This window comes from Octopus sinensis, linkage group LG9 (assembly GCF_006345805.1).
Source record: "Octopus sinensis linkage group LG9, ASM634580v1, whole genome shotgun sequence".
Taxonomy (NCBI): domain Eukaryota; kingdom Metazoa; phylum Mollusca; class Cephalopoda; order Octopoda; family Octopodidae; genus Octopus; species Octopus sinensis.
The window spans coordinates 108,660,301-108,685,300 of NC_043005.1; the positions used below are offsets into that span (position 1 = coordinate 108,660,301).

At 34.8% G+C, this 25,000-nt stretch overlaps 1 long non-coding RNA gene across 1 annotated transcript in view; it reads right to left on the reverse strand.

Moving 5' to 3' along the window:
• The window catches only part of LOC118764729, a 24,736-nt gene extending 3,845 nt beyond the window's left edge, over positions 1–20,891 (reverse strand). The window contains exons 1-3 of the long non-coding RNA XR_005000532.1: positions 20,880–20,891; positions 17,075–17,080; positions 13,575–13,580 (exon numbers count right to left, since the gene is read on the reverse strand). This is a non-coding gene — a long non-coding RNA (uncharacterized LOC118764729). The remainder of the gene's footprint in view (positions 1–13,574; positions 13,581–17,074; positions 17,081–20,879) is intronic.
• Between the last annotated feature and the right edge of the window lie 4,109 nt (positions 20,892–25,000).

Here is a 25,000-nt window from a genome sequence, read left to right on the forward strand (position 1 = left end):
ACATACAACATATATATATGTATATATATAATACATGCACATGTATATACATACATATGTAAATAATATATATACATATATATATATATGTATGTATATAATATATATATATGTATATATATATATATATATATATATATATATATATATATATATATATATATGTATATGTATATATATATTATAGACACAGAGAGAAAGGGAGAAAGATTGATATATTTATTTATAGATTTATCATTCGACATATAGAAATTTAAATATATCGCTATAAACATATATACTATTCATACATATATACACAAAAATCTATGATATAAGTATACAAATGTATATCTATCTATCTATCTATCTATCTATCTATCTATCTATCTATCTATCTATCTATCTATCTATCTATCTATCTATTTATCTATCTATCTACTATCTCAATCTATCTACCTCTGTATATGTGTATGCATGTGTGTGTGAATATATCTTTCTCTTTCTCTTGCTCCCTCTCACTCTCCCTCCTGTGTGTCTCTCTCTCTGTATATATAATATAATATATATATAATATATATATATATATAATATATATAGATAGATAGATAGATAGATGATAGATAGATAGATAGATAGATAGATAGATAGATAGATAGATAGAGATGCACACACACACACACGACATGACACATACACACACACACCACACATATATATTTACATATATTTCTGTACAGACTGTGTCTAAGATCTGCATCTGTAGCAAGGTGAAAGGTGTAGTGAAAATGATATGCTTTGCATATTATTCCAGACAATGTATAAACCTAGACAGAACTTCATGCATCAATGATCTTGTGAACATTAAGTGTTCTTAGAATCGTGGGTGGCATGAAGTTATTGTGAGGTTTCCGACCTGCTTTTTTTTTCCAGAGACCTTTCTTCTTCCATGAAAGAATTTAAACAGAGAATCACAAGCTTATTAGAATATTTGTTAATTTACAGAACTGCTGTTATCCATCCTTATTAACTATACCACCTTGTTTTTTTCTTATTGTATGCAAGATACATCGTGACATTTTCAGTTACAAGTTTATCCTATAAAAATGTCACAACAACTACGTGTGTGTGTGTGTGTATGTGGAGGCACATGGCCTAGTGGTTAGAGCAGCAGACTTACAGTTGATGGATTGCGGGTTCAAATCTCGGACCGGGCGATGTGTATGTTTATGAGCGAAACACCTAAGATTGATGCGGCTCCAGCAGAAGGTTATGGAGAACTTCTGCTGACTCTTTCGCCACAACTTTCTCTCACTCTTTCCTCCTGCATCTTGCAGCTCACCTGCGATAGACCGGCGTCCCATCAAGGTGAGGAGCCTATACGCCAAGGAAACCGGGAAACTGGCCCTTATGAGCCAGGCATGGCTCGAGAAGGAACACACAACACATATGTGTGTGTATATAGATGTGAGTGTGTGTGTATGTATATGTGTGTGTGTGTATCTATATATTAAGGCACATGTCATAGTAGTTAAGGTATTCAGCTCTCAGTCATAAAGTTGTGATTTCAATTCTCATTGGTGTTTTGTGTCCTTGGTCAAGACACTTTATTTCACACGATTCCAGTCCAATCAGCTGGCAAAAATGAATTACACCTGTAATTCAAATGTCCATCAAATACCTATGTTGCTCAGTCTCTCAAACAACTGAATATTTCTCTCTGAAACTATTAGACATTCATTTACATTATATGTGTATGTGATTAGATCAGGGTACTTTACTTTATATAAGTGGTACTTGATTAATTATCTGCATCTTGGTAATTGCATATAGATTTATGTTATCCTCTATATGAATGTTTTCTGTTCACCAAACAACATATCTGCACTTTATTTTTCTAAGATTCAAACTTCGACCTTTAAATGCATCTGACTTTCCTTTACACGATCTGCTCCTTTCTTCCTTCCCCAACTTAGTATCAATTTTTTTTATCTCTGTTTCCCTCACTCCTTCATTCAAAAGGATTTTTTTTTTATCAAAGACTGGACAGTTAAGTTCTTTAACACCTTATTATACAATCACAAAAATCTTTGCTGATAAATAACAAACTACCAATTAACAGATTCAGAAATGATATTGAAGAATGAGAAAGAATTGTATTCCAATTTAGTCTTGGACTTTACAGCATAAAGACAAAATCCGAAGAGCAAATTTTCAATAAAAACAACAGAGAAAGTGAAAAGGGAAACAAAGGGAGAGAAAATGGGTGAGAAGATGGAAAGAAGAAAATGTGAAAGAAAAATGTGTTTAGATATTCAACCCTTTAGAATTCAGCTTTCTCTGTCAAATGTAATGCTTATTTATTCACATTACTCTTACTCTTTTACTTGTTTCAGTCATTTTGACTGCGGCCATGCTGGAGCACTGCCTTTAGTCGAGCAAATCGACCCTGGGACTTATTCTTTGTAAGCCCAGTGCTTATTCTATCGGTCTCTTTTGCCAAAACGCTAAGTGACGGGGACGTAAACACACCAGCATCAGCTGTCAAGCAATGCTAGGGGGACAAACACACACACACAAACACACACACACACACACATATATACATATATATATACATATATACAACAGGCATCTTTCAGTTTCCGTCTACCAAATCCACTCACAAGGCTTTGGTCGGCCCGGGGCTATAGCAGAAGACACTAGCCCAAGATGCCACGCAGTGGGACTGAACCCAGAACCATGTGGTTGGTTAGCAAGCTACTTACCACACAGCCACTCCTGCCCCTATTGCTTTTAATTAATTAATTAATATATTGCTTTTAATTAATCACAAATTATATCACAGCTTTGAGTTTTCAATAATTTAATTTTTTAATTCTACAATGATGTAGGATAGATGTAAAAAACTGTACCTGGCCAGTTTGAACATAGAACAGGTAGATTAATTATGCTGAATATGACCAGTATAAATGCTAAAAGGTTAAAATAATGTTCTTCAGGATGGATTTGTGTGTGATGTGTAATCATACACAAATATTTATACACCGGTTTCTGTAGTGTAATGCTGTTGTGAGCTGAGCCAAAAGGTATATTGTTTTCTATTCATATCAAGCTAAAGGATACAGGAAAACTTAAATGAATTGGAGAAGGTAACGAGGAAACTGTGGAATAGATTATCAAAAACCATTTGTAGATGTATAACAAAAATGCTGATGCTTAGTAATATGCAATACCAAAAGTATATAATGTATGTATACATAATGTATATATATATATATATATATATAGGCACAGGAGTGGCTGTGTGATAAATAGCTTGCTTACCAACCACATGGTTCCGGGTTCAGTCCCACTGCGTGGCACCTTGGGCAAGTGTCTTCTACTATAGCCTTGGGCTGACCAAAGCCTTGTGAGTGGATTTGGTAGATGGAAACTGAAAGAAGCCCGTCGTATATATGTGTGTATATATATGTATGTGCATGTGTACGTGTTTGTGTGTCTGTGTTTGTCTCCCCATCATTGCTTGGCAACTGATGCTGGTGTGTTTACGTCCCCGTAACTTAGCGGTTCGGCAAAAGAGACCACTAGAATAAGTACTAGGCTTACAAAGAATTAGTCCTGGGGTTGATTTGCACGACTAAAGGCGGTGCTCCAGCATGGCCACAGTCAAATGACTGAAACAACTAAAAGAGTAAAAGAGTAAAGAGTATTTTAATTGGCAGAGATGTTAAAACTCTGAACATGAGGTAACATTACGCAGCATTCGTTCTGTCCCTTTGTACACTGAATTCGTAAGCCATTGAGGTCAAGTTTGTCTTTTGTTCTATTGGGTCACCAAAATAAAATCCCAGTCCAGAGTAGATTAATAGAATTGTTGGAGCATTGGGCAATGTATTTCACAATATTAGCTAAAATTCTTTGCAGTTTGAATTTAACACAACCAGGCCATTAGGCAACTTTATCAGAGTTCATTTTGTGAGGCATTTTCACAAGGTTTGTGGCGCGTTTTCACAAGGCTTGTGGCCTGGGGAAAACTTTCACTTTTTCCACAAAAATAAAGAATAATAAATAAATAGATAAATACAGACTCTACTGAGGTAAAATTTTACTATAAATTGGTTAATAATGCTGTCAAAATCAGGCTGATGTCCACTACTCCTGTCCTATAATGCAGAGAGAGAGAATTAGAACTGAGGTGGGTGGGAAAAGGACCACTCCCATTTACCTGCTGAAATGAAGTTAATTTTGTTGTCAAAGTCAAATACCTGTGGCTAGGAATTTTACATCTCACACAAATGGACAGATTTTTTAATATACATATATAAATATATATATATATATATATATATATATACACACACACATATATATACATATATAAATATATATATATACATATAAGGAGACAAAATGGCTACCAATTTTTCTGATTTCGCCAAGCAGCCATGTTGAATTGGAACATTTTCCACTTCTGCCTTGGCAGCCAACTCCTTATTTCATTGAATTATTTTGACAAGCATTCTTTTTCCCCCCTTTTATAATTGAACTGTAGAAACAAAGATAATAAACCTTTGTTTATTTTTAAAAACAGCATTGTTCCTGGCTTTAAAATTTCTCATGAGATGCATAAAGAACAATACTTAAAACATGGTCGTTCACACAGTAATAATTCACCCCTCTCCCCTCACTTCCCTTCTTCATTTGTGTTAGTGCATGTATATATATATCTATGCCTGTATATATACATATATATATATATATATATATATAAGTACATGTGTGTACATACATATATATATATATCTGAATATGTATATATGTACACATGTGCACATATATACTCATATATATATATATTATATATATATATTATATGTATGTATACATATATCTACCTATATATTCCATATATATATATATATATATATATTTATACTTGTATATATATATATATATATATATATACATCTATGTCCGTCTGTTTATAAATGTATGTGTGTGTGAGTTAGGATATGTGTATGCAAACACACACGCATACACACATGCACACACACGAGCAAAGACAACCACACACTATGTGTCATTGCAGCTTTGTCCCTCTTTTAAAATCTACTTCCAATATAACAACAAAGCTTCTGTAAAAACGTCCATTCATTAAATATTTATGAATGGGGAGCAATTATTGCTACTACGACCATACAACAAAACTGAAAACTAATTCAGTACAAAGAACTAATCATAATAAGCTGCAATTCACACAGTTGTTTAAATTTCTGTATCCTGTTAAGGCCTCATACACCACACATCAAATTAGTTTTAAGTAGGTTTGTCTCTACTAGGGGCTGTAATTTTGTGTACATCTATGCGCTTGTACCTATTTGTAGGTATGAATGTATATTTTTGTATATCTTCGAGTATGTGTAAATGTGTGTGTATTTGCCTGCTTGACATATATGAGTCTATGCTTGTGTGTATACTCTTTCACTCTTTTCCTTGTTTCAGTCATTTAACTGCGGCCATGCTGGAGCACCGCCTTTAGTTGAGCAAATCAACCCCAGGACTTATTCTTTGTAAGCCAAGTACTTATTCTATCGGTCTCTTTTGCTGAACCGCTAAGTTATGGGGACATAAACACACCAGTATCGGTTGTCAAACAATGTTGGGGGGACAAACACAGACACACAAACATATGCACACGCACATATATATATATACATATATACGACGGGCTTCGTGAAAATAAATAATATGTGTTTGTAAGTGGCTGTATGTGTATCTATGTAAGAGTATGCCTATATGAATCTACTTGTATGCATGAGTTTAAGTATGGATTCCTGTTTGCATATATATATATATATATATATACACTATCAGAGTGGTTGGCGTTAGGAAGGGCATCAAGCTGTAGAAACTCTGCCAGATCAGATCGGAGCCTGGTGCAGCCATCTGGTTCGCCAGACCTCAGTCAAATCATCCAACCCATGCTAGCATGGAAAGTGGACGTTAATGATGATGATGATGATGATGATGATATATAAATGTCTGTATGTGTGTGTTTATGCACACTTATGTGTTTATTAAGTGTATGTATGTGTATGTGTGTATGTGTGTGCTTGTGTGTGTGCTCAATGAGGATAATAAATTTCTACACAGGAATAAAGACAGACATTTAGTGCAAAGATATATAGGTGCAGGAGTGGCTATGTGGTAAGTAGCTTGCTAACCAACCACATGGTTCCAGGTTCAGTTCCACTGCGTGGCATCTTGGGCAAGTGTCTTCTGCTATAGCCCCGGGCCAACCAATGCCTTGTGAGTGGATATGGTAGACGGAAACTGAAAGAAGCCTGTCGTATATAAGTATATATATGTATATATGTGTATGTGTGTGTTTGTGTGTGTGTGTTTGTCACCCTAGCATTGCTTGACAACCGATGCTTGTGTGTTTACGTCCCCGTCACTTAGCGGTTCGGCAAAGGAGACCGATGGAATAAGTGCTGGGCTTACAAAGAATAAGTCCCGGGGTCGATTTGCTCAACTAAAGGCGATGCTCTAGCATGGCCGCAGTCAAATGACTGAAACAAGTAAAAGAGTAAAAGAGTAAAAGAGTTAAGTAAATCAACATCAATATATGATTAGCGTATGCCGTAGAATCATCAGAAGAATAAAAAGAAAATAATTGCTGTGAAATTTGAAACATGTAAATGGTTGTAATTAAACTGCAAACTATTTTTATCAAATTCTCAAATGTTTCGGTGAGTCAATAACCAATAACACAAAGAGCAACATGAAAGGAAACAAAACACACATACAAAAATAAAATAAAAAAGGCTACAAGTTCTAGGTATTGTGGGTTATACTTCTTTTCTTGAAACCTTCAATGTATGAAGGATGAAGTTGAAACCAGTGGAAACTGAAGTTCCGGTAGAACATTATATGAAATAATAAAGGTACCAAGCCATTAAAGCATATTTTGTCTTCCACTCTATCACATCTTCCAACTCACACCACTAGCATAATGTTCTATACATATATATATATATATATATATATATATATATATGTGTCATTGAATGCTCTTAATAGGGAGCAGATAGACAGCAGACAACTGATGAAGGGTCCTTTCTCTGTGTTAGCTTGATCGGTTTTCTATTTTTCCTTGTTGTTTGTGTATTTTGCTTATTTTCCCTCATTTGTTCACATATTTCATGTTATTTGCACCCTTGGTGACGTCCCGTACCCATAGATGCAGATATCTATCTATATATATATATATATATATGTGTGTGTGTGTGTGTGTGTATGTTATATATTAATTATCATTTATTATTTAATTGAATGCAACACATCCATTTCAAAGTAAGATTATATATATATATATATATATGTATACATTTTCATTATAAAGGATCCCTAAACTCACACCACTAGCATAATGTTATATATATATATATATATATATATATATATATTTAGCAATTAAGGACAACTACTTAATAAGGAAAACTTAACAAGAAATTGTCAGGTAGATAGCGTAAAAACCTCATAAGAGAAAAAATTTCGAAAATAATTATTTCTTATTGAACATATTAATTTATATATAGAGGGCATTATACATACATGCCAGAAGGCATTATACATACATGCCAAACGCTAAGAGGGACAATTAGTCATTTCTACCAAAAATATTACTAATCCCACCGAATGCAATTTTTCAAAGTAAGACATTTAAAAAAATATAGACCTGTATCACAGTGATTTCATACTTACGTATTCATCAGCAGGCCTGAATGTATTATAAATAAACAACGACCCTGCCCCGCTTAAGCCGATCAGCTAACTGCTCGACATCAACGAAGCACATGGGTGAGTTTACATATATTACATCCGGATAAATGGCAAACTTTTACGAATTGCATTTCGGGAGAGGAAAAGTTTTTTTCGGAATAAAAATTTAGCAATTAAGGACAACTACTTAATAAGGAAAACTTAACAAGAAATTGTCAGGTAGATAGCGTAAAAACCTCATAAGAGAAAAAATTTCGAAAATAATTATTTCTTATTGAACATATTAATTTATATATAGAGGGCATTATACATACATGCCAGAAGGCATTATACATACATGCCAAACGCTAAGAGGGACAATTAGTCATTTCTACCAAAAATATTACTAATCCCACCGAATGCAATTTTTCAAAGTAAGACATTTAAAAAAATTTTTTTCAATTTGTCAGGTAAATAGCTGGGTGATGTTGTAAATTAAAGAACAATTAAAGATATCTTCATTCCAAAGATGCCATTAAACTTAGCAACTTTGTTCATCAAGGCAGAACACACTTGCATACTGGCAGATATCAGATACCAATCACGATATTTAGCCCTATCAAAACATGTTCAAGATTTTTAACAATTCCAAACAGCAGAGATTGTAACCTCATCTATCACTAACAAACAACTTAGTGAGTCAAGCAATGCTGCACATTAGATGAAAATCAACATTTTTGTCATTTCACTCCAAGAACTTCTTGGAAGCGATATTGTTTTCATTTTATTTTTCCTGAGTGTATGCAAATGATTATGTAGTCTGGATCTTAAAATGGAAGAAGTAGAAGCTATGTAACTGAAAGTGTGTATATTAGATTTATGTTGCATTTTCCTACACTGTATTTTGTTGGCATCTATTTCTTAGTGGGCATTTAGATTTCTTCCTACAGTTGTGTAAACTAGTTAATGTCTGAATGGGAATATTGTGGGTTACATAACTGATATCATTATGTAGTACATAGTCACAGGCACAGAATTGTCATTATATTAGTCATAATGTAGTTGATAGGATTATACATGTGTTTATAAACACTACATAATCTTGACTATTCATCTCATCAATGTTTTACCGAAAAAATGTGGTGAAATGATGAGTAATTTTCTGCAAACGATTATGTAATCCTCTTGATTTGTTGAAACATGTGCTTGTTTGAAAGCTTAATTCATGAAACATGTTTTCTGCATTTTATAAATATTATTAGATGGTTCATAGCCTATCTGGTGTTTTGCTATTTATTGTCAATCTGTACTTGTATACAGAATTCAAATTCTTGCTTACACGCCATGCTTTGTAGCACACACACACATACATTTAAAATATTTTATTTCAATGTGAATAGAGCTTCACCCAGTTTTTGATTTCCCATCTCCATGTGATGAATTAAAATGAAAAATATAAATTATTTATAAAAGAACTCAAAATTTGAGAAGGTGAACTGATTAAACAAATGTCTGAATAGCTAACAAAGAGTCAGCAAGCTTCTGCAATATTAATTTTTAATTAAATGTGTTTATGCTTAATCTCTTTGTTCTTTTTTCTGGATCACCAGTTTTCTTTTTTGTGTGTGTGTGTTGTGTGTGTGTGTGTGGTGTGTGTGTGTGTGTGTGTGTGTCACCGTACTTGATTGTATTCTGCCCACCATTTTCATGATTTTCTTTTGTTACATTTTCAGCATATACTTTGAGTTATTTCCCCTGAACACTTTGACTTTAGTTACACATGTCGCCCTTTCCTCCTAAATTATATCTTGTTTATGGGTTCATACTTATTCTCATTGCATATATTTTAACATTTTTTATTTCTTTTATTTCAAAATACTAGCTTATTTTCCTTAATCTTTCTGTATAGGCATTTCTTAATCTTTTCTTTCTTTCCTTAATTGATAAGCTTCCTTTCTACCCTTTCACTTATACACAGCAATTATATCGTCAACAAATAAGATCCTTTTGTCCTTCTTTTCAGTAGTCATCCACTCAAAATTTGCCTAGAAATTCAAATATTTCCTCTACACATCTTTTAAATATATTTCATATATTTCATTTTTTTATAATCATCCAAAGATTGGAAACAAGTGATTCAGGGTAATGATTTGTGAAATTTTAGATTCCAATAGAATATAATGTATAACTCTACTTTTAATATTGAGCACTCTTTTTTCACCCTGTTGTGTATCATTGTTCAAATTCATCTGCACATCCACACACAAATACAAATACATGTATGTATACATATAGAAGAGTTAAGAGTCAAAAGAGTTGAAAGAGCTGCTGAAAGTAGTAGAGGAGAGCAAGGAGATGTAGTAAGTATCTAAGAGAGATGAAGAAAGGTAGCAAGGGGTGGTTGAACTGTATCTGGTAAGAGGGGAGAGCTAAGAGGGGGAAAAAGGAGACAAGGAAGAAATATCAGTTAACAATGGGTTTGGCTGTGATAGTAGAAGGGGAGAAGTAAGAGGGAGAGTAAGAAGATAGAGGAGAGGTAACAAGCAGCAATAGTGGTAGGAGGGTGAGAGTAAGACAAGAGAAGGGAATTATGTATCTGATGGGTCAGCTGGTGATGGTAGGAGAAGATACAAGAGGGAGGGTAAGGAGACATGGGAGGGGCATCTCTTAGCAATAGAGTCAGCTGCTGATGGCTGGAGGAGAATATGGAGGGAGAGTAAGAAATAAGACAGAGGAATCACCAGTAGGGGTCAGCTAGTGAGAGAGGAAAAATTGGGAGGGTGATGAAATAATGGTGAGGAATGCATGATCATGGAAGGATTAGAGCATAGAAGCGAAGAGAAGATAATGGACAAGAGGGGCATAAGTGCTTGATAGTATAGAAAGGGACAGTAAGAAGGGATAGTAAAGAGGAATAGTAAAGAGGGATAGTAAAGAGGGATAGTAAAAGATAAAGGTTTTAAAGGAGAATCTTAATGAAAAAAAATAGGATGGAGGTGAAGGGGGTTGGAGGTATCAGAAATATGAGTATGGAGGTAGGAGGAAAAGAAAGCTTCAAAGGAGAAAGGGTGAGAACTATAGAGGGGTGGGCCCCATAGAGGAGTGAGAACTATAGTGGCTTAGAGAGTGAAGTATGAACAAAAAAGTATAAGTTAATAGAATAAGCTGGAGGAGAAGAACCAGAACTACACTGAGAAGGTTGCAGAATTAGGGAATAAAGGGATTAGGGAAAGTGAGGGGAAGTTAGAGGAGGATGTACAAAAAAAAGTGAGAGTAAGTATGGAGATAAATAAAGAGAGCAATGAAGTAGAAAAGCCTGGAGGAGTAAAAATATAGAATGGAGAGTTGGGAGAAGGATGAGATCAGTGTTGGAGATTAAGTAAAGAAATGGGAATAAGAAAGAAGATTTTTGTGAGGTGTAGAAGAGTAAAGGGGCGAGTAAGAGTGGCATGAGGAGTAGGAAAAAAGGAGGAGTAATGTGTTGTGATTACTGGAAAGAGAAAAAGTAATAAGGTGATGAGAGAAAGCACGGAGATAGTGAAGATGGCATAATGTTGGAAAGGAAGCAGAAAGAGAGGGAAGAAAAAAGAGAGAGAAAATGAAGAAGAAGGAAAGAATCAGAGAGAGAAAAGAGAGTCACACACACACCTGCATGCACATGCACACACCATTACTCACACTCACACACGCATACACACACACACACACATAGAGAGTGAGAGAGAGAGAGAGGAGGAGGAGAGAGAGTTAAGAACAGAGAAAGAGACTGATGGTTACAGGTGATGGTAAAAAGAGGAAAAGAGAGAGAGAGAGAGCTACAGATGCTACTAAAAAATGGGGTATGAGAGAAATTTTAGTGATATGGAAGACATCAGAAGAATTATATTTACAGAAATTACTAAGTGTGTGTGTACACGCATGCACACACACATACACACATACACACACACAGATGATAACCAGAGCTCTTGTTGTACTCATGTAAACAAGTACAACACAATGCATAACTAGTCTAGCCACCCAATAATGTATATGCATATATATATGTGTGTGTGTGTATGTAAGTGATTATGTGTGTGTATGTGCATGTGCACATGTTTACAAGTGCAGGGAAGCTGAATGTGAGACAAGGACACTCTCATTTGAAATCTATGATGTTTGTAAAATCTGGTTGTCTTGCTTTTTGTACTTGCGCGTATCACAGTTGGTTTTTAATGCTTTTGACACTGCCAAATTGAATGGTGTCAAAACCATAGTGATATCCACCAGGCAGCTGATGATGGGCATATATTTTTGATATTTGTGTTGTCCTAGAATCTTTCATACCTTGGAGTCTTGTTATTTTGTATTGTCTTTAACTCCTATAAGGTTGAACATGCTAAAGGGCTTGTGATTTAAAGTGATTACATGGATTGATATAGTGATATTGCATAAGTGTCATCATTAGTAATATCATTATGCTAGGATGATACATAATTAATGGTTTGTAGTATTGGGAGGTTGTGTGGCATATACATTAGTGTTTAATTTTGTATCAAGTTGTATATTTTTAAGGTTATACAAGGAGACGGTTGACAGTAATTTCTAAGTTTTTAACTTACATTCATCTGACAGTTAATATGTGTGCATGTGCACGCACGCACACACACACATACATATAGATACGTATATATATACACACATATATGTATATATATATACATATATATACATACATTATATGTATATGTATATATACATACATACATATATATATATACATATATATATATATATATACATATATATATATATACACACACATGCATACACCACACACAAGTACACTCACATATATACATATATATATATATACATACATATATATACAACACACATATATATATTATAATATATATATATATGTAGATATATATATATATAATATATATACATATATATATATATACTATATATATACATACACATGCATAACACACAAGCAGCACACTGACATATATGTGAGAGAGAAAGGGAGTGAGAAGGGTGACAGTCTAAGAAAAGAAAAGGTGTGGGTGACAGTGTGAGGAAGAAGTATGAGAGGAGAATAGTATATTGTGAGACTAAAATTCTTCTTCTTCTTCTTCTTCTTCTTCTTCTTCTTCGTCTTCTTCTTCATCATCATCATTCTCATCATCGTCGCTACCACCACCACCACCAACACCACCACCACCGCCACCACCACCACCACAACCATCATCATCATCATCATCATCATCTCCTCCTTCCTCTCATGTTGTTTTATCTTAAATATCAAATATTACTGTTGCTGTTGAAGTTGTTGCTATTATAATCTTTAATATTGTTGTTCTGTTTATTCATTGTTGATGTTATTGCTGTTGGTGTTACTGTTGCTGTTGTTGTTGTTATTGCCCTTGTTGTTATTAATTCCGTTATTATTTTATCATTAATATGTTTTTTTAAATCACTGTTTTCTTATTGCTTTTTGATGTTGTTGTTCTTATCCTTGTTGGTATTATTTTTGCTATTATTTACATTGTATTATTTTTGCTATTATTTACATTGTAGAAGTTGTTGTTGCATTTCTTATTCAGTATCTCTATTAATTTTTTTCTCCTGCTGATTTAAGCCTTGCTCTTGTTTTTGTTAATATTGTTCTCATCAGTGCCTTGTTGTTGTTACGGTTGCTTATCGTGTTATTGTTGTTATTATTATTGCTGTTTTTGTTGTTGTTGTTATAATGCACTTATTACAGCAGCTGCCAATGTTGTTGTTGTTGTTATTATTGGTGCACTTGTTACTGCTGCTGTTGTTGTTGTTGTAGTCACTCTTGACTTTTCTCATGTTCTCTATGGCTCTTTGTTTTTGCAGCTGTCCGCATACTTATTGTTTGTGTTGTTGTTGTTGTTATTTACTTGTTTTATGAACACCACAGTCAAATATTAGATAAAGGAACTGGAATATGGGTTGTGAGAGTAGAGCAGCAGATTACCTTATGCTGTTCGTTTCACCTCTCGGCATTCTAAGTTCAAATATCACCAAGGTCAGCTCTACTTTTTATCCTTTTGTGAGTCAATGAATAAAATGTTATAATCCAGGGTGGTGGTTGAGCAGGAGTTTCCAGACATTGGACAAATCATCATCATCTTCACCATCACCATCATCAACATCATCAATACCACTACCACCACCATCATCATTATCATCATCAACAACAACACGACCACCACGAAAACCACAACCACGACCACCACGACCACAACCACCACCATCATCATCGTCACCACCACCACCACAACCACCATCATCATCATCATCATCACCACCATCATTACTCTAGTCATCATCATTGTTATCCCCATCGTCGTCATTGTAGTCATCATCATCATCATCATCATCATTATTTAGTGTGCCATTTTTTTCAATCATTGCATGGGTTGGACAATTTTTTGAGACAAATTTTTCTATGACCAGTTGTCATTCCTGTCACCAGTCCTCACCAGTTTCCAAGTAAGGTAATAATTTCTTATGACCAAATGTTTTTTGATGGAAGCCATGGATCTTAGGAATCAGCATAGCAGAATTTATATAAACTTACATTTCTTCAAGACGTTTATTTCTGATAATGAGTCTTTTTGCCCGAATTATTTAAAAGTTACTTAATTGCCTATTTTTGCATTGTAAGACACACACACTCTCTCTCTCTCTCTCTCTCTCTCCCTCTCTCCCTCTCTCTCTCCCTCCCTCTCTCCCTCTCTCTCTCTCTCCCTCTTCATTACTGTTATTTTACTAATATTGAAAACATCCTCTAAATATTTGGTCTTGTACCAAAATCTGAAGTAATTATTAAGGCGTAGGAGTGGCTGTGTGGTAAGTAGCTTGCATACGAACAACATGGTTCCAGGTTCAGTCCACTGCATGGCACCTTTGGTAAGTGTCTTCTACTATAGCCTTGAGCCCACCAAAGCCTTGAGAGTGGATTTTGTTTACGGAAACTGAAAGAAGCCTGTTGTATATATGTATGTATATGTGTGTGTGTGTGTGTTTGTGTCTTTGTTTGTCCCCCCAACATTGCTTGACAAACGATGCTGGTGTGTTTACATCCCCATAACTTAGCAGTTCAGCAAAAGACACCGACAGAGTAAGTACTAGACTTCCAAAGAATAAGTCCTGGGGTCAATTTGCTCGACTAAAGGCAGTGCTCCAGTGTGGCCACAGTCACATGATTGAAACAGGTAAAAGAGTAAAAGAGTAAAGAGAGACATTGATCTCACAATTAGTAAAGTGTCAGGAAAATGGCTTGTGGTATTCAATAATAACTATGTTTGGAGTTCAAATCAGGTGAAGGTTGACTTATCGATTGATCATACAGGGGCTGATGCAAATCCTTCCTCTTATTGTCATAACATGTCACCTTGCAATTACTTAGACTCCTATGTCTTAAGTTCAAATTCTACTAAATCACCAAAGAATTACTGAATTTATGAAGCAACAAGACAACAACAATAGCAACATGGAACCTCTAACAATTGTTCAACCTATGAGAAGTAACAGCCAAACTTCCCTCAATTAAACAGTCAGCCATTTTGTCTCTTTAAGGAAACATTCATCAAAGAATACAGTTTACATATTCAAAAAACACACAAGATGGTCATGTCTGGAATGCTTTTAATTAATGGCTAAGTAGATACGATTGAGGCCACTTAGCATTTTTCTCAGTATGCTAACAGTTTTGAGTTTAAATTCCACCCAGGTCGACTTTGCCTTTCATCTTTTCTGTGTCACTAAAATAAGTACCAGTTGAGCACTGAGATTGAATGTAATCTCCTTACCAATTCCTCAGAAATTGCTCGCCTCGTGCCAAATGCAAAACCAATATTGGCAACATGTGTGTCATTGTCTAATTCTTTAAATTTGCTTCTTTTTATCTGGTCATCGGGAATAAATATTAATTCAGCTCTCATAGATTAGCCCCTAATGAGAGATGCAAATCTATGCGGGATAGTTTTATCTCTCATTGCTTTGTTATGCACCATGAATTTTGGACAATACACTGGTCCCAAAAGTGCACCCAGAGTCTGATAGGAAATTTTTAAAACATTAATTGCAATCAAGATTAGTTTTCAATGCCCATATATCAGAGATTGTGGCTGATATAATAAACAGCATTCTAATATTATTGGTCACAGTGTAATTAAAATTCTGAAGTTGCAAAGGCACAGAGAAGAGGTACCCAATGGCTTGACCATCTGGCTTCAGTGAGAATAGCCAAATAACATGTTGAGTTTAAAGCATGCCAGGAGGACCTAGAGGTCCATGATCAATGATGCATGGAGAGAGAGAGGGGTGGGGAACAGAGAGTGGGAAAGAGAGATAGCAGAGTGCAATCATCCAGACAATTATCTTTTCTCTTTTATCTTTTTCATGTTTCAGCTATTAGACTGTGGCCATACTGGGGCACTGGCTTGAAAAGTTTTATTCAGATTAGTCTGCTTTATGGTAAGCCTGATACTTACCATACACACACACACACAGATATATATATATATTATATATTATATCCAAGGCTGTGTGGTAAGTAGCTTGTTTACCAACCACATGGTTCCGGGTTCAGTCCCACTGCGTGGCACCTTGGATAGTGTCTTCTACTATAGCCTCGGGCCGACCATAGCCTTGTGAGTGGATTTGGTAGACGGAAACTGAAAGAAGCCCACTGTATATAGGTATATATATATATATTATATATACGTGTGTGTGTTTGTGTGTCTGTGTTTGTCCCCCTAGCATTGCTTGACAACCGATGCTGGTGTGTTTATGTCCCCGTTAATTAGCGGTTTGGCAAAAGAGACTGATAGAATAAGTACTGGGCTTACAAACAATAAGTCCCGGGGTTGAGTTGCTCGATTAAAGGCGGTGCTCCAGCATGGCCACAGTCAAATGACTGAAACAAGTAAAAGAGTAAAAGAGTAATTAACAGGGATATAATGACATCAGCACCAGTTGCCAAGCTGTGAGGGGAGGGGGGAACAAACACAGACACAAAGAACATACATATACATACACAAATGCATGCATATATATATATAAGAATATATATTCTTTTATTTTCATATTCATTTATTTGCTTCAGTTATTTTGACTGCGGCCATGCTTAAGCAAATTGACCCCAGGACTTATTCTTTGTAAGCCTAGTACTTATTCTATCGGTCTCTTTTGCCAAACCACTAAGTTACGGGGTTGTAAGCACATTAGCATCGGTTGTCAAGCAATGTTGGGGGGGGGGGGCAAACACAAACTCAAAAACACACACACACACATATATATGTACGATAGGCTTTTTTCAGTTTCCATCTACCAAAGCCACTCACAAGGCTTTGGTCATCCTGGGGCTATAGTAGACGATACTTGCCACATAGTAGGACTCAACCCAGAACCATGTTGTTGGTAAGCAAGCTACTTACCACACATACATACATACATACATACATATATATATATATTTATATATATATATATATATCTTTATATATAGAAGTGAATTTGTGTGAGTGTCTGTCTCCTACGATTTAGATTCCTAACTACTCCCACATTTTGCGGTGCAGTTTAACCAAAACCGGGTATCTTATAGTCGTGATTCATATCAAGCCCTTCTGGGTATTAGCACGCATCTATAATGAGTTTAAAAAAAAATTTACCATCATTTTCTTTCCATTTCTTGCTATTTTTTGGCTATAACTCTCTAAAAATGCTTATATAGTTATTTCCCTTACAAACCCGAGCAACGCCGGGTGACACTGCTAGTATATATATATATATATATACACACACACATATGTATGTATAATATATACACATACATATATGTATATATAAATACACACAGACATACACACATACACATGCACACACATACACACAAGTAGTCTCTTTCAGTTTCCATTTACCAAATTCACTCACATGGCCTTGGTCAGCCCACAGCTTCAGTAGAAGACGCTTGGCTGAGGTGCCACACAGTGGGACTGAACCAGAAACCATGTGGTCAAGAAACAAACATTTTACCACACAGCCATGCTTTTTGAATATTTATAAAATTCATATCTACACTAAGGTGGTGAGCTGGCAGAATTGGTAGCATGCCAGATGAAATGCTTAGTGGTATTTCATCTGCCTCTACGTTCTGAGTTCAAATTCCGCCGAGGTCGAATTTTCCTTTCATCCTTTCGAGGTCGATTAACTAAGTACCAGTTATGCACTGGGGTTGATATTATCGATTTAATCGGTTTGTCTGTCCTTGTTTGTTCTCTCTGTATTTAGCCCCTTGTGGGTAGTAAAGAAATAGGTATTTCATCTGTCTTCAAGTTCTGAGTTCAAATTCTGCTGGGGTCTACTTTGCCTTTCATCATTTTGAGGTCAATAGAATAAGTACCAGTAGAGCACTGGGGTTAGTTTAATCAATTCAGCCCCTTCCCCAAAACTGCTGGACTTGTGCCAAAATTTGAAACCAATATTCATACCTATACCGTATTTCGGTCAGTTTGTAGTAGAAATATCATTTCGTGTCACATATGATACCACACTGAATTTGAGCAAGGAACCTCTTTTCCAAACTCAGGATCATCTACAACAGTGGAGGCACAATGGCCCAGTGGTTAGGGTAATGGACTCGCAGTCAGAGGATCGCGGTTTTGATTCCCAGACCGGGCGTTGTGTGTGTTTATTGAGCGAAAACACCTAAAGGTCCACGAGGCTCTGGCAGGGGTGGTGACGACCCCTGTTGTACTCTTTCGCTCCAACTTTCTCTCACTCTTTATTCCTGTTTCTTGTGCCCGACTTCCTACGCAACCGCTGAGCCTGGATGCGCATTCATCCATCCGTCGATGCTCTCGGTGTCAGGGGTTGACCTGCTTTCTCTTCTACGGGTCTTACGAATAGCAAAGGACCACATTTCGGATTTCTCCTGAGGCACGATCTTGCGAGCTCTGGGACAAAAACCGCTTCGCTCAACAAACAAACAAACCATCTACAACACTTGTTATATTCACTGGTCGTTTGGTACCAACCTTATTGAATTAAAAGTTCTCTTTTTGCCAAAATGCCTATGCAGTCCTCTGCAATTGATTTTATGCCTATTTCAAAAAGGAAATCCATTTCTCATACAAGGTTTGTAAATCTTTACATTGGTGTTGAGGTGAGGTGGTGGTGGTGGTGCTGGTGGTGGTGGTGTTGGAGGTGGTGGCAGCAGTGATGGTGGAAATAAAATGAAATGGCTGAAATTACATTAACATGATGCAAGGGGAAGAAAATAAATTATGTAAAAAGCTAAATGAATAACAGTGTAAACGAATAGGAGAATGGGACAAGGAGAGAATGATGAAATATAAAAAAACTGTGTAACTATTCAATTAATTATCCCTAAAAGCCCCTTGATTAAGTGTTATGGTGTAGGACATAACATTTCATGGCACTTTCATAATTTAACGGCATGTTAGCTAAATGAATAACAGAATAAAAGAATAAAAGTATAAATGTATGAAAAGAAAAACATGAATACTGTAATAAAATAAAAGATTATACTGCTCCATATATAAGATGTTACAAGATATATATGTATGCATATACATACATGCATACATACATACATACATACATACATACATACATACATACATACATACATACATACATACATATATAATATATTTATATATATATATATATTATATACATATATATTTATATATATATAATATAATATATAATATATATATACATAATATATTTATATATAATATATATGTATGTATACATATGTATGTATCACATATATATATAATACACTCATAAGAACACACAACATACACATATGAATGTATAGATATATATTTATATACATAGTTAAATATATATGCATATATGCATATATATGTGTGTGTGTATACATATATATATATATATATATGCACACCTATATCTATAGTCACACATATATATGTATATATTATTCATATATATATGTATATATATATATATATATATATATATATATATATATATATATTATATTATATATAAAGTATATATATAAAATATGTAGATGTATGTATGATATATATATAATGTGTGTGTATGTGTGTCGGTGAAGAAAAGATGTTCTGTAGATTATAAAAAGACTGAGATTAAGAAAAAGGATAGACTTTCTCCTGAAAGAGTTTTTCTTCTGCTTTTATATTGTCGCATTGTGTTAGCTTAATGAAAAAAGGGAATAAAAGATCAAAGGAATAAATGAATTAAAAAAAAAACGTTGATATCATGTGAACAGAATTAAAGAATGAAGGAATAAATGACTAAAACAATAAAATTATTATGTGAGCACAAAGCTTTCTTTTTTAATATGACAAACTCGGAAATGTATATATAAATAAATGAATAAAAAAAAGAAAGAGTTGCGTACTCCTTCTTCTCCTATTTAATCATTCGATATTTAATTTTTACATATTAACATATTGTTAGATATTGTTTGATGATAAAGAAATGAAAGTAAAACAAAACAAAAAAGCAAATATAAAAAAAACACCAACAAAATCAAAGAAATGAAAGTAAAATAAAAGTATATGGAGTAAGACGAAGAAATTTGGCAACATTATCTGATTAGTGTGTAAGAGGTATATAATTTTACCCTTCATGTGTGTTTAAGTATATACATACATGCATATATACATACATATACATATCTATCTATATATATATATATATATATTTATATATATATATATATATATATATTATATATATATATATATATATATATTATATATATTTATATATATTTATATATATATATGTATATAAGTATATGCATGTATATATATGTGTGTATGTTTATACACACACGTACATATATATATTTTTTTTTTCTTGCCAGTGCTTCTTCTTTCTTAATGTATATCAAATTATCAAGTGAATTCAGTGACAAAGTCATCTTCGATACATTGAAGCATACAGGTTATTGTTTAAAAAGCCATGGCTGTGCAATTAAAAAAGGTTCCTTTGCAGCCTTCCATTCCAGAGTTCGATCCTTCTGTGTAACATTTTGGTGAAGAGGCATTCTACTGGAACCTCATGCTGGCAAATACCCTCCGAGTTGAATTTAGTAAGTGGAAATTGTGTGGTAGCTCCAAGCAATCACAGAGGATGTTATGAGGGACGTTCTATTGGACCTCCTAAATACTGATGGTCTGCTTCATGTAACTTAATCTATCGAGAAATTAGAGATAAATCCATCTCCCGTTAATTAATATCATATATATATATATATATAGGTAGTGGGGCTCCAAAAGGGGTCTGGGGTCTCAGGGACTAGTGTCCCTGCCTTCCTGAGCTAGATTTCCATATTTCTTTAAAAAATTGGTAGAGACTTTGGTCTTGGGACCACTCATGTCTAGAAACTGACATTTGGGGTAAGCAAAGCATGCACCCCGTAGAAAATCCAGCTTCAAAAACGCCTCATGATAACAAAGAAGAATGAGCACCAGCTGGCCCAAAGGTTGGGGTGAGCTGCACCTGCCTACATTAGTTGCTATGCCATTGAGGTGGATCCAACCACCCCAGTTATTTGGGACAAAACCCAGATTTAAAACACTGGATAACGCTATATCTGTGGTCATCCCTCACTGTTTATCTGCCATTCACTACATCCAACATCCCACACTACTTAATACTAATAACAAGGGCAACAAGCTGGCAGAGACATTAGCACACTGGAAGAAATGCTTAGCAGTATTTTGTCTGCTGTTACATTCTTAGTTCAAATTCCGCTGAGGTCAACTTTGCTTTTCATCCTTTCAGGGTCAATTAAATAAGTACCAGTTACGCACTGGGGTCGATGTAATCGACTTAAACCCCTTGTCTGTCCTTGTTTGCCCCCTCTATGTTTAGCCCCCTGCGGGCAATAAAAAGTGAATACTAAGAAAAATAACTAAATGTAGTGGGATAAGTATAATGATGCTTGTGTATGTGAATGTAAACCGCTGTTGGCTGTTTTCGAGGGGGTTGAATGTTGCAAGGTTGGTGTGGGGCCCTCCTTAGCTCTTGGGCACTGGAACATAGTACCGGCTGGACCCCTCCCCCACTCTCAGAGGCCCTTCCCTCTGCTAAAATTGTTGACCTTGTACCAAAATTTGAAACCATTGTTATCGTCGTTACTGACAAAGGCATCAAGCTAGAAGAATTTTTAGAATACTGCAACAAGAAATATTTCCTCCAACATTTTACATTCTGAATTCAATTCACACAGAGGTCAAATTATCATCCCTCTCGGGTCAATTAAACATAGACCCGCTCAGTTACTGGTATCAATGTAAATGACTGACCTCCTTCCATCAAAATTGCTGGCCTTGCATCTAAATTATAATCTATAATTATTTTTTTCTGTCGTTGTTGTTATTTTAATATTTTCCAGATGTTAAATATTTAAACAGTGCACTTTATATTCTGTCTGTTTTGTCATGTAAAGTAATGTTATAAATCACTGCACTGTATTTATAAGGATTTTATTTTTATTATTTAAGCACAGCATATATTTCCTCTCAGGCATATTCCACTTATGAATCAATGCAGACGGACCCCTATTTCTTTATTTCAAACAGATGACAGTACAGGAGTGAATCAGTTGACTAGAATATTGAATGAGAGACCGAAATATAAAGTAACATAAACAACAACAGCAACAACATCATAAGCATCATCATCATCATCAACAACAACAATGGCAATAATAATCTTTGCTTTATTAGCCGTACAACAACAACAATAATAATAATAAGGGTTTTCTGTCATTGGGCACAAGGGTCCAAGAGAGGGACGACAGTACAAAGTTGAAATACAAAAGGAAACAACAAACAGAATTAGTCAGGAGATTTATGAATAAAAGTGAGATTAACATCATCATCATCATCGTCATCATCATCGTCGTCATCGTCATCATCGTCATCATCATCTTTGTCATCATCGTTATTATCCCTATTTTAACATCGACTTTTCCACGCTTGTGTAGACTGGACAAAAATTCGTTAAGGTTGATTTTCAACAGCTGAATGCTCTCTCAGTCATCAACATTCATCTGCTTCCAAGCAAGCTAATATCATTTCTCTTAGTTCTTTGAATATGAACAGTTCAATGGTATGACATGTTTTTATAGAAGATTGCAAACAAATGACATTGTTTTTATTGTTTCTATGACTATTACACAATCTCTAGGCAAGGAGACACTAATACACACAGGTATATACAGAATGGGCTTTTTCCCGTTTTGAACAATCAGATACATTCAGAAGATTTTAATTGGTCTGGGGCTACAATCAAAGACAATTGTTGAAAGCATTGCACAGAAGGACTGAACCTAAAATATGACCAAGAAGTGTAGTTCTTAACCACACAGCTAAGCTTGTACCTCGGTAATAAGTTGAACATTAATAAATAGATAGTAATATATAACAACTAGCAGTATCGCCTGGCGTTGCTAGGGTTTGTTTCGACCCTTTAGAATTGGAATTTTTTAAAAGTAAAAGTTTTGCATTATGTAGCTTGTTATTCTCTCTAAGTGTACATTTTCTGGTTGAAATTCGCCGGAAAATGGCGACACAGCAGTAAAAAAATCGTAAAAAATAGGGATTTTCTTAGAAAAAAGCACCTTTTTGATGTAAATAATTTTTGGTGTTAACATGGTCCAATTTGAATTTTATCTACTACGGAATAAAGAGCAAGCCTTCTTCTATTATATTCTCAATTTTGGTCAACTTGCATTGCAGGGTCTCGGAGGAGATAGTGTTAGTTGAAGGCTACCAAATCTGCCACACACAGACAACTTCAGCTTTATATATATAGATAACTATGCACCAAAAGATTCCTAAAGTGGAGGAGCAAGTGAAGAGTAACTTAGGACGATCAGTTCACAATGCTGGATAATTCTAATACATTAGAGGAAAGTGTTTTGTCCCAGATTTTGCTGCCAGCCTGCAGTAGCATAAAGTAGGTCCCTTTAACCATGGCAGCTGCATCCCTCACATCTACCTTTCATACAATATACTATGCACAGCACTTCCTTTTGTGGTTTCATCAGTATCAACTAGTATCCTACCCTACAGTTACGTGGAAAGTCATTATTATTATTATTATTATTGCTAGGCGGTGAGCTGGCAGACACGTTAGCTGTATTTCGTCTGTCGTTACGTTCTGATTTCAAATTCCGCCGAGGTCGATTTTGCTTTTCATTCTTTCGGTATCGATAAATTAAGTACCATTTTCGCACTGGGGTCAATGTAATCGAATTAATCCCTTTGTCTGTCCTTGTTTGTCCCCTTTATGTTTAGCCCCGTGTGGGCAATAAAGAAATGAATTATTATTATTATTATTATTATTATTATTATTATTATTATTATTATTATTATTGTTATTATTATTATTATTATTATTCTTGTTGTTATTATTATTATTATTATTATTATTATTATTATTATTATCATTATTATTATCAGAGTGTCTTCTACTATAGCATCAGGCCGACCAGCACCACATGAGTGAATTTGGTAGAGGGAAACTGAAAGAAGCCTGCCATATGTGTGTATATATATATATATATATATATATATATATATATATAATTTAGAGAAAAACCACTATTAAACAATTCAATAAAGAAAGATGTTATTCACACCATATAGAAAACATATACTATGTATATATATATATATGTGCATGTTTGTGTCTGTGTTTCCATCCCCATAACTTAGCTGTTCGGCAGAAGAGACTGATAGAATAAGCACCAAGTTTACAGAGAATAAGTCCAGGGATCGATTTCTCCAACTAATGGGTGCTGCTCCAGCATGGCCACCGTCAAATGACTGAAACAAGTAAAAGAATAAAAGAATACCAGAAGGAACGTTCCATACCACTTGGCCAAGAAGGTTCTTTGAATATTTATGATGTATTTTAAGGTTAAATTATTCTGTTAACTTCTGTGTAACTGAGATATTTTGGCTGGATTATATTTATTGGTTTTACACTTCTTCCTACATTCTGTAACTGTCATAATGCAGGAACATTTCTCATGGCACCAGCTCACAATTTACAGATGTTAACATCTTTTATAAGCCATTTAAGAAACACACAAAAACCGTTAAATCACTTCAACATTTAAATTTAATTTGTCAAAATATTTTCGTCACTTTGAGACCACAACCTGTTCACTGACAAAACT